A 15,752-nucleotide genomic window follows, 5' to 3' on the forward strand; every position below is an offset into this window, starting at 1 on the left:
GGAAAGCAGTATGGAGATTCCTTGGAAATCTAGGAATGGAACCACCATTTGACCCAGCTATCCTCTTCTCAGTCTATACCCAAAGGACTTAAAAACAGCATACTACAGAGACACAGCCACATCAATGTTAATAGCAGCTCAATTAACAATAGCTAAACTGTGGAAACAATCTAGATGCTCTTTAAGATGAATGAATAAACAAAACTATACACACACACACACACACACACAATGGAATATTACTCAGCGATAAAAGAGAATAAAATCATGGCATTTTCAGGAAAATGGGATGGAGCAGGAGAATATAATGTTAAGTGAAGTAAGTCAATCCCAAAAAAACCAAATGCTGAATGTTTTCTCTGATATAAGGAGGTTGTTTCATAGAGGGGTTGGGAGGGGGAGCAAGGGAGGATTATACAAACTCTAGATAGGGCAAAGGGGTGGAAGGGAAAGGGAGGGAGCATGGGAGTAAAAATGATGGTGGAATGAGATGGATATCATTACCCTAACACATGTATGAAGATATGAATGGTGTGAATATAATTTATATACAACCAGAGAGATGAAAAATTGTTCTCTATATGTGTAATATGAATTGTAATGCATTCTGCTCTTATATACAACAAATTAGAATAAAAAATAAATTTTAAAAAGAGAGTAATGTGTGAGTTATGTTCAAGAAATATGGCATTACTCAAAAGTTATGAGGTGTGTCTACAGATCTATACAAACCTCCCTGAAATTTAAAAAATACCAAAATTTACTAGATAGATAAAGTTTAATCTATTTCACAAACAGATAAATTGTGAAGTTAAAAATATTTAGGAAATGGATAAGTATTATTAACCAGGAACAAAGTGCATTGACAGTGCACTTTCCAACAAGAGGAAGTGAAGTTGTGAGACAAGACGTACATCTCAAAATTACTAGGAGGAAGTTATTTTACTCATCTCCATAATAATAATAATAATAATAATAATAATACAATGCAGGGCTATAATTGAAGTGTTCTAAGGTTCATGTAATGTTTGGGAGAAAAGTGAAAATATTTCTGCTTTGTTAAATGAGGTGTGAGCTTTAAAAGTTAAAGGTTACCACAAAAAAATAGAAAAATATCACAAACATATCATGTATAGAAATAGTTGTATATCAAAAGCATAAAATGAAATGATAAATAAGTTTAAATATACTAATGGCTAAAACAGATGTTAATGAACTCAACTGCTAGTTAAAGATGGAGATTCTGACATTCTTCTCCTTATTCTAGCCCAGATTGCATCATCCTCACTGAATCACTTTATCCTGTCACATACAGCACTGCCATGTTCTACAAGTGCCACTATAGAACAGGTCAGTTTCAAGAGTCCTCTGCTACCCTGGTTTCAATGAACAAATCTAATTTCCTAAGAATTTTTGCAGCTTGTAAAAGCAAGCAAAAATATGTACTAATATATATATATATATAAATGTGTGTGTGTGTGTGTGTGTGCGCGCACACTTATATAATTTTTTTTTTAAAAAGGAGAGAAGGGGTAGGTAGGTAGGTAGGATAGTAGGATGAATCGGACATTATTACTCGATGTGCGTATATAATTACATGACCTGTGTAACTCTGCATCATGTACAACCAGAAGAATGAGAAGTTACACTCCACTTATGTCTGATGTGTCAAGATGCATTCTACTCTCATGTATAACAAATGTGAACCAATTTTAATTAGCTTCAACTAGAATGTCTTGTCCTCATTTTAACACTGAACATCTCAATTTCAAGGACTCTCTAATATTGCCACCTGTTGTGAAAAATACTTTATAACCATATGTTACATCCAGCGAATCAAAAATGTTATGTTATCAAGCAAATAAAATGTGGGTCAAAGTGAGTTAAGAATAGTTTGTTTTTTCTTTAATTACTTCTTGAACAATTTTTTTTATTGTTTTTTAAAGAAATAATTGAGAAACATGGGGATACAGTGGTAACCATGCATACATCTCCTACTTACATTCTGTGGCATGGAGAAGCAAGGGGGAGAAAGATCATAAGCCACCAGACAAATAAATGAACAAAAGAATTTCTGACAATTAGTAAAATGAAGAAAATAAAATGTCATACGGCTCAGAGGAGAAATACTTACATGAAGTAGGGTGAGAAGAACACAGGATAAGCCCACCCACCAAGAGTAGAAGATAGAATGTGGATATAAAAGAATACTGAATACCTAAGATTATGTGTGAATTGATCATATTCCAGCAACACAAAGGCTGCTAATTTAACTAGAATTTAGTAAGCAGGAAAAAACTGGTGAAAAATAAACTTAGAGAAGTGGGGTTGGGGAGGCAAATTACAGACCCATGATAAGCCATTGTTAAGTTTGGATTACAGTCTAGGGGAAGGAGGTTAGTGGTGACTGAAATGTTTTAAGCACCAGAGTGATTTGTCATAAATTCCTCGGCTACTAGATAATAGGAGGAGGAGTTAAAAACTTGGAGGTTAGCTTTGAAACTTTCTAGGCAAGAGCTGGTGGTCACTTATACCAAAGAGCAGTTGGCAGTGGAGAAACTTGAATGAATCTGGAATATGTTTGGGAGTTAGCATCAACAGAATATGCTGATGGATTGAGGTGGGTAGTGAGTAAAAGAAAGGAATAAATTCTATTGCTGGGATTTTAGAAACTGAGTGGATTTTAGTGATATTTACTAAGATGGCCAAAACTAGGAACAAATTAAATATAAGTAATAAAGGTTTAACAAAGGTGTTAGTTGTGTTGGTTCTTGTTTAGCCATATTGGGCTGTGATGTTTTTTGGTTATGTGAATATAAATGCATAGTTGGAAACTGGATGTGGAAATCTATAGTTCAGTAGAGATGTTAGGGTTGGAGACACACATTAGAAATCATTATCACCATATTTTTGAATGTAGGATTTGGAGAGAGTGTCGTAGAGAAAAGTGAAGGGCTTAGAACAGAGCCTATAGAATTTCATTATTAAGATTGGTAACCAAAGACAAATTATAATTCGGTTACACTGGACTTAGCAAGATGGGAGAACTTTTTTTTTTTTTAGGCTGTCTCAACTTGCTACTTCATGCCACATTCTGTGCAGGTGACTTATGGTTTTCACTGACTTATGGTTTTCACTCCATAAAATAATAACAGTTCTTTCTCAATCATTTCTGGATTCATAAAACTCCATTAGCACTCTTATAACATATCAATTTCAAACAGTTCCTTAGTTTGTCAAGCAGTAAGCATTTCATAGAAGAATCTTCATTTTCTTCTAATTCCTTCAAAAATCTAAAATCCACATACTACTTCTTTAATAGGAAAAAATGACATAAGGGTGTTAGTTTTCTCTGAACTATGTATTTTCGAAGAGATAAAACAAATTCACAACGTATATGCAACATCATATTTTTCTATTTACTTTCTTTTATTCTATTTTTTGCAAGTTCTACCTGCACATGGAAAACTGCAATGACCTTTTAATTAAGATGATGGACTCTTAAGTCTCTTTAGTGTTATCCATCCCTACAGAAGTTGCAGGTAAAGCAACAATGTACATTTAACACCAGTAAAACAAACAAGGCAAATGTAAAGGAAATCGTTAGAATCTCTTCAATTCTAAATAAAATAAGACTATGTAGATAGACACTATTTGAAAAAAAAACTTCACAGGTAATGTTCTGCTCCAGGGCATACTTTCATAAGATTAGCCTGGGTAAATCTGCTTCCATTTCAATTAATAAAACTGTAAATTCGGGATCTGTGTTGCAACAAAGTTATAGTTTGGATTTGTGCAATATTGGACTATGTTAAGGCAAAATAAAACTGTAAATAAAACATGTTCTCTAGAAGACATTATTGGGGTTGGTACAAAATTGGATTTTATGCTCTTTAACTTTGGGGAGATAGTTTAACCAAATGCTTTTTCCTCCATTTTCATTATTTTTACATCTAAAATATTTCTCCAACATTGAAATCATTTTAATGTAGCCTGTAGAAATCTTACTGATGTTTGTCCTTTGGCTTTTCTCTTTTTTGAGATAATTAGTAATTTGCTAACATATTCTAGACATTAGAGCTTTGCATAATTTCTGAATGTTTAATCTACTTGTCCTCCAAAACTTAGCAATTTTTTTTTCATTTAATTTTGCCATTATTTTCTTTTTTTACGTCAAAACTTTTTCCTTGTACATTACAATTGTATTCTTTGGATAACTTTGGTTAGACTGTGAAGGGCTAATATAAAATTTACCTTGTACTCTCTTTATAGGAACAAAATATATTGAGAACTGAATGGCTAAAAGAAGATTTCAAAGAGAATGTTTACCTACAAAGAAGACAAATGGTTTTAAAACATATTTCAAATTTCCCCTGAAAATTCCTGTTTAAAAGAAGGTAGGAGCCAATTATCTTTGACCAGTCCTTTCAACTGGGGTTATCAACAGCGAAATTCTGTCCCTTTTTTGTCTTTTACTCCCAATTATAATCCATAGAACAATAAACTTGATGTAAACACTGAGTGTGCTTCTATGCAATGAAGAAAAAAAAATTGAATAGAAGAGATGTGAGGAGAGAGCTGTGCTTCAAAAAAATTCAGCCCTAAGAAATATTAAGAAAAGTGTTCTCCATTTTTGCTACAAACTTCTACCTTTTTTCTGAATTCAATACTTTTCTTACAACATTTACTCTTTTTTTTTTTTCCTTTTCCCATAGAGGTCAGTCTCTCTTTGCAATTCCAAAGCGATAAGATAAGAGGAAAAATTTGATATGTTCTTTAGTTTTTAATACCACCCTTAGAAGTAAGGGGATTAAAGCAAGTCTGTGAGAGCATGAACCTGGTCTCAGAAGTTGGATACTTGGGGAAAGTGTTTGTAGAGAGGGAGAATGATTAATGAGCAAGTTTCTAGGGGAGATAAGAAAGGATATTTTGAGAGACAGTGATCTTAAAAAATATATCTGGTATAAACTCTTTCTTCCTTTGCCTCCCATCTATATAAGTTTTATCCTGAAAATTTTCAGTTAGATATAAGGAGAAACTTAGAAGACAATTAAAAAAAAAAACACTAGAAGAAGTAGAAGATTTTAATACTTATACACATTTTTGGGGAGACATAGGGGATTGAACTCAGGTGCACTCAACCACTGAGCCGCATCCCCAGCCCTATTTTATATTTTATTTAGAGACAGGGTCTCACTGAGTTGCTTAGTGCTTTGCTTTTGCTGTGGCTGGCTTTGAACTCATGATCCTCCTGCTTCAGCCTCCTGAGTCAATGGGTTACAGGCATGCGCCACCACGCCCAGCTCTTATATGCATTTTAGGTGACAAGTTGCAAGCTACCTTGTAGGATGGGCTACCAAGAGGTGGAGCTAAATTGGTTAATTTTATGATATAGAATCCTGAATTCCACGAATAGAAACCATGAGAAAACTTATGTAATACAGACAAGAAAAAATACAGGCAATTTATGAAATCAGTACACTGCTTGAGTCATTACTGATGCTTTTCACAGTTCCATTTTTTTTTTTATTTCTAAACATCCTGACAGCAAAGGAAATGATGATTTGTGCAAATTTGGTATCCCTTTCTTAAGATTCTGGATCAGCTGGGGAAAGCACTCTTGAACCAACAAAACCTAAAACAAATGAAACACCACTTATGAAGAAGCATTTAAGAAAATCACAAGGATGACAAGCAATTTTTCCCACTCACTTATGATTTTCATATGTACGTGTTGTGGTTATAAATATATTCTTATGGAGATTCATACTTGGGGCTGGGAATGTAGCTCAGTGGCAGAGCATGCTCAAGGCCAGCATGCTCAAGGCCCTGGGTTTGATCCCCAACACCATACACACACACACACACACAAAAGTTCAACCTGAGATTCATGGTTTATACTTGCATGACCCATTTATCCAGAGTCTTAGAACATTATAATAAAATATGAAAATTCAACATCACTCTCAATTTTGGGATACAATTCAGTTAAGAAAAGAAAATAAAGAAATTATTTTCATCAGCTTTCACTTGTTAGTAAATGCTGTGATAAAAGTGTAAAACAACAACAACAATTAGTGCATTAATAGGCATTATATTAAGGAAAGAAAAGAGAATTGGATCTTTAAGCATAACTTAGTTTGAAAATCAACACTACTACCTGCCAGTTTTTTTTAAAATTTCATTTTTAAAACGGAAAGATTGTGAAGATTAAAGAAAATAAAGAACATAAAACATCCCTCACCTTGTCTGGCACAAAATGAAGTCCTCAGTGATTTTATATTTCCTTTCTCGTCACTCTATTTTTAAGTATTTTCTTTTAAGTAATTGAAATCCTCCAATTGGGATATTTTATCTGATTTGTTAGAGAATTTTTGAATATCACTCTATATGTTGCAAAATATAGTAAGGCTTTTAAAATAAATATTTATCAAGGAAATAGGAGACTATACTTTGGCCAAAAGTTAGACAAAATTATTATAAGTATACTTTTTCTGAAATATATTTTTGCTCCACTCTGGAATTTTCCTGTTTGACAAAGATGGATGAGTATTATTCTCATATTATGCTTTCTGATTTTAATAGACAGATTTATATGTACACACATAATCTACTGAACTTATCTCAGTATATTATTCCTATAGTATTTTTTATAAAGTCAGGAATATCCAACCTATGATAACATTGTATATACTTGTCACTTCTACTATATATAGTATCTTCAACAATATCTGATAGCAATTTGTTATTATCTTTATCACTGAACTTCTTATATGGAAATTTAGGTCATTTTTAAAAGTGCATTTCAATGTCTCATTATATTTTGAGCTTTTCCAAATCTGGAACTGTGTGCTTCAACTATTCCTAGTAAGAGAGTCCTGAAATGAAAATTCCCTACTACAAATATTCAGCAATTTTGAATTAATATACATTTTAAAACATCCAGAAAAATCACATTAAATTAATTCAAGATCAGTAATATATCTGGTGAATAAATTGAAGCAAATTTTTAAAAAGAACTCAAGGAAGACCGCCATGACTCAGAGCACACAAATCTTTTACAGGGGGGAAACAACACCCGCACTACAGATGACTTCACAGTATAGAAATTATAAACTGCAGGAGTAAAGGAACCCATCATCATGAGAGAGAATCTGCAGTTACCACAAGCAGGAAAATTTATATTCTAAAATATTAGAAAGACTCAGGACCGATTACTTTCAATTCCTAATAGAGTACCAAAGAAGCAGTCGATTTTCAAATTTACTGGATGACTGGATCTCAAAGATTTTATCCCATACATAAACTCATACTTCAGGTTAAAAAAAATTCCTACAGTTTCAAATACTTTTTCAGCATACACCCTAGTTAAAATAAAGAGAAAAAACTTCATCTTATGGATTCAAGGTGTTTTAAAGTATCTGAGTGATTGAAATGTAAAGTTCGCTACCTGTAAAAGGAAAATATTAAACTCATTAAAAATCTGTTATCAAACACATTTGTAATATAATATAGTATAATGAAAATTAGAGTTAGGTTCACTAAGTGGCCTTATACAAATTCAGTAAGTGCTAGATTTTTTTAAAAAGACAGCATTAGTTTAGATGAATGAAGTGGGCATCTTGACCAGAGGTTACTGGCACAAATCAATACACCTCAATATGCATTCAGTACATATTGTATTTCAGTAACAGGTATTTGAAATTCAGTACACAGCTTTGCTATAAATCACAGACAGAAATTATATTAAAAGAAAGTTAGTTCTGTGATTTGAACTGAGAAATCAATGGAAATGTACACCAAGGATAAAATACTTTTAGACATATATCAAAGAAAGATGATTTGTGTCCTTGCCATTCATATTTCATCTGCTTGTGTACTACATATATCATGTGTTGGATCCTTTCCCTGTTTCCCTTTTCCCACACAGACAACCTTTTAAATATACAAGCATTGTGTACTGGAAAGAAATTCACATGTGATCCTTATTAAAAATATCAGAGGAGTAAAATCCAGAGCTTAACCTAAGAAATTCCTTGATCTGCTGGGGTGTGGAGGTCAGGCATTTGTGGATGTGGGGAGGGGGAGCCTGGACACGGAGAGATGTAAGTTATTATTGGGGAAGATACCATAAAACAATTCTTACTCTGGTTAACTAAAGTGGTATTTTAGTTTTCTACTGTATATGCACATTCACTGTAGGTTTGAATAATGGTATTTTACTACTTCAATTACCATATATCCTGGGCCCTCCAATATGCTTGCTTGTATACAGGCATATGTGTACGTACACACAGGAAACATGGTCAACAGAGCTCTGAAACCACAGTTGTGCTACAGGCAGAAGCCGCTGTGATGAACTGACTGAGCGATGTTCAGTGACCTAAATTGGGGCTTAGAATAAGTGGGTGCGTGCATGCCTTCATGAGATGAAAAGTAGGCCAAATATATATGTTTACTTTCTTCCTACCACAGCTGCAAACCCTCTTTGTGTGTGTGTGTGTGTGTGTGTGTGTGTGTGCATGACTATAAAAATAAATATGCCATTAACCTGAAAAACAAATGAACCAGAAGGTGAGTTGCCATCAAAATAGACATGAAATGAATTAAATATTAAACTCCAGACTGGGACATATTTTGTGTTCCTTTTCAATTTCCAGTAATACATTAGGATACACAATACATTCCCTGAGGATATGTGGACTCGCCTGTCCTTTTCGTGATAACAAAGAAAGGGTTGACAACAAAGACTTTTGTCTCATAGAACTGTGCTTTATAACATTACTGCTCAAATATAAAATAAATCTTAGGCTGGAGAGCTCTGTTATTTTCTTAAGAATTCTGTGGGTTTGTATAAAAATAATACCTATGAATATCACCATAAGTATCCAGATCTAAACAAAAGCAACCAAATTACTCCTTTTGCTCTAAATTATGGTAGGATATAATACAATGCACACACTACATGGGCATCAATTAAAGCATTAAATCTGAAACAGAAAGAACCTTTCCATAACATTTTTAAAAATTTAACTAAATATTCTTATGTTGGGAAATTGAAAGGAGATATTCGGCATCTGAAAGCTGAGAAAAGGACTTGAACAGGTAACTTCCATTTCCAACAGAGGCAAATGGTACAAGTCCTGGCATGCTAGATCTATAGTGTTTCTTTTAATATTGTAAATTAAACCCAAAATTCAGAACAACACAAAGAATTTCAACACTATAGAGAAAGTGACTCCCAGGGAATTACCTATGAGTTTTTGAAAAAGTTCTCCATGCAAGGGAGTAAAATATCAAATTTATGATGAGCCTATAACTCTGAAGGGAAAAAGACACATGAAATCATTCAAGCAACACTGTCATTTTACAAATGAAGAAACTGAGGCCACGGCAAGTTCAGCAAACTGCACCAGAACCATGACATGAATCTGAATCTTCTGACCACAATTCAGGGGTTTATTCTGCTATGTCTACGTGTCCAAAAAGGAAAGAGTAGACAAAAAAGGGGAATTATACAGTTAAATTTCAGATACAATTCAGTTTTACCTCCAAATCCTATAGATATCACTTTTTTTTTTTTTTTTTGTCCCAAATGACCTGGAATCAATTTCTGTTTTACAAGTAGAAATCGGACACATTTTTGGATCTTAGTAATCATGCCTTCTTTTTTTCTATTTTTTTTCTAAATTTGATATTTGTTATAAAGAACAAGCATCATGATACCAGACCCCAGTGCCCATTGCAACCCTGCTCAGTGTTCTCTGTTTGTGATTTTATATCAATTGACCTTCCATTATTGAAACTAGCTGCCATGGCTGCCTCCTGGCATGCAGCCCTTTCAGGTCTCACTGCCGAATACAATTATTATTTCAGTGTTTTCCCTTTCTCACTCATATTTTTTTCTCTTTTCCCAGAGCTGCTTTGCCTATCATAATCCTTCTGATCAAGGACATTATCTCAACCTAGTCAACACAGGAAAATTCCACCTTCCACTCCCACTTTGTCTCCATCCACACCTACATTTACCCTCCTAAATATATTGTTTTCTTAAATTATTTTTTTTCAGAAGACCAACAAGACTTTTCTGTTCTTACGTACCATCCATCAAAAGAATAACTATCTTCTGGGTAAATAATTTCAAATATTTGAGGAAAAAATATGATAATTTGATAAATCAAAAAATCAATTGGCATATAAATATTTAGAAATCTCTGGAATCACTTTTGAAACTCTCAAGAACATCAGAACACAGTGCCTTAGAACAGGACAGAATAGCATGAAGGACATTTCAGAAGAGGAACAATCAGTTGAGGTCCTGTTTCACAGTGCCAGTTGGCAGTACACCACAAGTCATACCAAATTCATCAAATGTCCCATTTTAATGTAGGGTTATTAACTCCATATAGTCATTTGTGATGAGAAAGGTCATTTTGAACAAATAACTTTTCAAATACCTTGCAGCATCTCATTTTCAATCATGTTTCCTCATTTAATAGGTTACTAATTAAAAAGGAATGATTTGCACAAATAAAATTAAACAGAATGTTATTATAATGGACCATGTTGTCAGAATTTAGTTACCAAAGGCTTTTTCATTGCTATCTGAAAAAACAAATAAACAAAACTAAAAATTATTCCAAATATAAACTGTTTCTAGAGAAAGGCCATCAAGTTCAATTTCCCTATTTTCAACTGAACTTTGGTTGTAATCTCATTTCTATCCGTCTTTAACATTATGACCTTGATTCATACATTAAATTTTCCAAGCTCTGATTTCCTTGTTTGTAAAGTAAAAAGAGGTGATATCTGTTGCTGAAGAACGTTATGAAGAATGAATCTGATAATATTGTTAAAGCACGCTGTCACACGGTGGTCACTTAATAAATGACAGGTTTTATTACATTTCACTGAGTTTGCCCTTCACTAGTAATAGTGTAATTATTAATACTGATGAAATTTTGGACTTCAGGAGACAAATTCACATTTATAAAGAAGCAACAGAGAGTATCTAAGGAAAAAGCAGAATTTTCCTTTGCAACACTTTTTTTTCCTTCTCCTCTAGAGATGTGTACTGCACAATTCTACTGAGAATTCACCTCCTCTTATTTAAAACAATGTTTGATTGGATTCAAAATATCCTCAGACATCCTCTTAAAGGACAATCCAAACTCTTCAATTATCTTTTTTTCACATACATCTCAAAAGGTATTCTGAGTGCCTGAAAGGCCATAATTCTTTTTCCCTAAAGTTTTGAATTCCATCTGATGAAGTCATTACACTCTGTGGAGCAGCTCCGTGTCACAGAAACAATAGCTTAAATTAACCTCTCTCTGCCTTCAGTCAGGGTCTTTCTTTTCCTTCATAAAAGTTAATTTAATGCTTTTGAAAGAACCAAGATTGGCAGGGATGGAGAATTAAGGTCTTTGCGTCATAAAATAGGCACTGACTAGAATGAGTGGCAATACTCTTAAAATTGTCTACAGAATCTCAACTACATTTAAGAAAGGACTGCCTGAAGGGATTGGTGGTAATTGAGTCTTCCTGCTACTTTAAGTCCATGGAATCATCCAAGAGATGAAAATTAGAGCTATTGAACAAGGAAATGTTAGTCTTTAATTTTTTTTTTTTAAATCACTGTCCTCATTAGTTATGTTTTCTGACAGAGATTGGCACCACCATATCAATGTACATGGAGGAAAGAGTTTTGTTAGGACAATTAGCCTCAAAAGTCTTAAAATGTAGGACTTCCAGTTCAAACCATTCTTTCATTTAACAGATGTTTATTAAGGGGCTATCATTAGGAGGCTTTGTTAATTTCCCCCCCCCCCCCCCCCCCCCGCAGAGACATGGACAGGGAGACAGGAATGATCTCTGCATTCATGGAGTTTAATGTGAAGGGAGATACATATGAAACAACCAACCACTACCAGCACCACCACCGACAACAAAATGACACAGGAAAATTTAAAAAGGTACTTTCAAGACTGGCATTGTAGGCAGTTACACAGGGTCCTGTCTCTAGAAGTTTCCAGAACTTGGTTTAATGCTATGCTGTTGTCATTCTGAAATTCTCATTAATTTGTTTTTAGCAAGGGGACCACATTTTCATTTTCCACTGGAATGCACAAATTATATAATCAACCTTGTTAAGTGAGTTCTAAGAAGGACTGAAACTTAGAGTATAAGATAGAGAAAAACAGGGGTCATGAGTCACAGAGCTACTTCTGATGACACCGGAAAACACCTTTCTGATGGAGTGATTTATGAACCAAGGATTACAGTATTTTCTAAGCTACTGGATTTTACTCTGGACTTTGACAAGCAACTGAATTAATTTATTAAGTCACATGTAACAGATATTGATTTAACACACCCATTCTGAGCAAGAATCCATAAAATTTTTCTTTAAGGATTAGTAGGGCACGGTTCTTGCCCTGATTTTGAGGTGGAAAACAAAGTATTTGGGTAGTTCTCAATATGCTCTGTAAGAGAGACACTCAAAGTATTCCAGAAGAGGAAGAGGAAGTGGAAGAGAGAATACAGATTTGGGACAGTAAGAGAAGGCTTTTACAGAGAGAAAGTAGAATTCTATTTACTACAGTTAGAAGAGTGAGGCTCAGAAAGAGAAAAGCAGAGTGCCATTTACAGTAACAGTGAGTATTATTATGTATAAGTTGTGTTACAGAATAGGATGGAACAGGAAAATATTAGAAAATCAAAGCATATGCCTCCTTATGTCCTGTTTTCACCCCTTCACCTAATGCATTACCATGTCTACTGATGCCCTTCCCAATGTCTCCTGACTGGCTCTACATGACTTCCACCACAGCAGCTCACTCCTATCAGACCCCCTCAACTTCCCAAATGGCCAGTATGTTTCCTGACAGTCCTCTCCTCCAGATAGTTCTTCTGTCTGAAATCAAAGAACACGTTCTAAAATGAAAATCAGACCGTGGCACTGTTGAGTTTGAAACCTTTTAGTGCAGTATAAGGAGGCATGTCTTGATTCTGTTATTAGTCAGAACGGGATTTGAGTCCTCCTATTTAATTGCTGTGCTATTTACTGACTTTCTTGACCTCTCTAATCCTCATTTTCCTCACAAGGAGGCGCTGACAGTTAAATAAAATATCTATGCATAATGACAACACCTCCTGATTGACACAAGGAGCAGTGAATGTTATTGCTATCAGGAGACAGTTGAATTTCTTTGAGTGGTTTTTTAAATCTCTAAATGAGCTGGTTTCTGTTTTCCTCACTGAGGTCACCTGGCTTTAGTCTGTACTTTCACAAACTCAGCTACATGATGTGTCCTACTTCTTCTCCAGGATGTTAATATTCTGTGCCTTCTTACTAGAGATGTCTCTCTTCCCTTACTCATCTCATTCCTCCAGTCTACTGTTGTTATTTCCATATGATGTGAACAAAAACTCAGACACCGATTGGTCCAGTGGCTTTTCTAAGTCACACAGACAGTGTGAAGTAAAATGAAGCCTTAAATTGACTTGCACTGGTTCAGATCTTCTACTCATTTCTTATACCTTTTGTCTCACGAGTATTAGATGTTCTGAGGAAAAAAAGATTCATTTCTTTTTCAGCACAACTACAGTATTCTCAGAACAAGCACTGTTACCCTGACTTCCCCTTCTGTGGAAAACTGAGCACTGACAGCTGTGTGAGTCAAGGAAAAACACTTACCAAAATAAATCAATGACCAAGAATGTGGACATACCCTCTCCCTTTCTCAGAATAATCCTCACAGTTTCTGAGTAGTGGGACTATTTGGTCATGGTGTAGACGGAAGCCAAGGTCCCCATGTTGAAGCCTCACTTGCTTCAATTCTAATGCAGCCACTACAGAAGCAGAAGTTCAGTTATTTTTTAGGCATTTAGGGAAAGCTGTCACAGATAAAAATTTAAATGGAATGTTAATCTTCTTGGTGAAATTAGAGTTTTAATCTTAAAGTCTGAGCTAAAGTATGTTCAGATTGATATAGATTCACTGCACAAACATCAATAATTTTTCATTATGTTAAAATCAATCCCAATTTTACATGCAAACAGCAGATTCAAGTAAAAACCTCTGAGGTCTGTGTTCTACCACAAACACACTTATTTTGGATCTCTGCAAATCTAAAAACATTTGCCAACAGCTGCATGCTCTCCTTGCTAAGGACGACATAATTTCGCTTTGAAGTCTCCAATCCTAGAAAAATCCAGTTCATACTTTCTAATTAGCCATCACACTCAGTTTACACTTAGGAACTCAGGAAGTAGGGAACATTGAAAGAATCCTGAGCAAAGTTAGATTTAAAAAATAACAACAAATTTCATTAAAAGCACATAAAACTATATGGAAGTGTCAAGTATTCAGAGTTATGTAATATGATGCCCTGCTTTGAAAAACAGTTGAAATGAGTAGGTCATTTAACCTCTGAAAGTTTTCTAGTCTATAAAATGAGATCAACAGGGTCAGCCTTGCCCACTCTTCAGAATTTGTGTCAGGATTAAATAAAGCAGTCAGTGTGAAAGAACTCTGAACACTGCATACTAATGGAATATATTGTGTAATTATGTCATACTGGAAAATGAATATAAACCCTTCAACTCTCTTTTCAACTGGTTAAAAATATCTACTTAAGACATTTCTCAGATTGTCACCTGATTCTTTTTTCTTTTGCACCTTATCTAGAATATTGTTTGTCCTCTCCACAAAATACTCTAAATTTTTTTTTCCCATCAAATGCTCCCTAACTCTTACCTCTAAAAGTTATGGTTTTCGGTTTGCTTTAGATAACCTCTTGGAGTTCATTCTATCTGTCTTAGTATTGCCACTTGTATTTAGTTAAAAGTCCTTCGGAACAGACCTATTTCACCTTGTCCCAGGTGCCAGGCACAGAGCTGAGGATATGCCCAGTGGTAACTTTCTGAATAGATTCACTCAGCCTTTGGGAAGGTGGTCTGGTTTTCCTACTTGCTATCCAGATAGCAATTTAAAGGGTATGTCTGACTTCTTCTGCCTGAAAAGAATCTTGCCCCAAATTAGTCATGAAAACTAACACTATGATCATATATTGGTCCATGTTTTTCTTGCACTTTAACTTATTAACAATAATAGCACTTGTCAGTGGGGACTCTGTCATTAGGTGGATCTGGGTTAGAATGCAACATTCTCTAAAAGCCACACAACTCTTTGAAGCTACCTAGCTACTTTGTGTCTCAATTTCCCTTATCTATAAATTTCCTTATCTATGCTATTGCTAGCCTCAGCAAAATATGAGTTTGAAATGACATAATGGATGCACTATTGGCTATGAGAGTTATTAATATCCATACTATAAGTTATCTAAGCATTCATTTACCCACTTACTGGGTATACACATGCATTAAAGATAGTCTTTGCTCTTGAAGACTGAAAGTAAGGTCAGGTCTTTAATTTAGTCAGTAGTACAAAGGCATGTTTGAAATAGACTGGTAAAAGAGCAAATGTGAAAAAATGGCCAATTTAGTATGGAACTTCAAGAGGAGATATGATAGAACAAGAGCCATTTTGGGCTATTAGTTTATAAGCAAGATTATTTTAATAAAGAGAAAGAATGATGAAAAACAAAAGGTATTGGTTAACAGTAGGTTTTGACTTTGCAGAATATGTTGTGAAAAAATCTAATGAGAAGAAAAATGTTAATATATTGCAGAGATTATTATTATGATGATTACTATTATGTAATTATGTAACATCAGCCTTATGAATT

General features: G+C 34.4%; 2 protein-coding genes across 51 annotated transcripts in view; one reads left to right on the top strand and one right to left on the bottom strand.

Moving 5' to 3' along the window:
- Positions 1-4,521, top strand: part of LOC144377281 (uncharacterized) — a 503,618-nt gene extending 499,097 nt beyond the window's left edge. Inside the window, exons 5-6 of one of the 2 annotated variants that reach the window (XR_013438121.1) lie at positions 1,268-1,350; positions 4,273-4,521. The gene's annotated coding sequence lies outside the window, so the exon portion shown is untranslated. The remainder of the gene's footprint in view (positions 1-1,267; positions 1,351-4,272) is intronic. The other variant, XR_013438123.1, reaches the window with a different exon arrangement.
- Ptprd (protein tyrosine phosphatase receptor type D) overlaps positions 1-15,752 on the bottom strand; it is a 2,128,582-nt gene that overhangs the window by 993,904 nt on the left and 1,118,926 nt on the right. The gene's annotated exons all lie outside the window — the stretch shown is intronic.

The sequence above is a fragment of the Ictidomys tridecemlineatus genome, chromosome 4, assembly GCF_052094955.1.
Source record: "Ictidomys tridecemlineatus isolate mIctTri1 chromosome 4, mIctTri1.hap1, whole genome shotgun sequence".
In the NCBI taxonomy this organism is placed as follows: Eukaryota; Metazoa; Chordata; class Mammalia; order Rodentia; family Sciuridae; genus Ictidomys; species Ictidomys tridecemlineatus.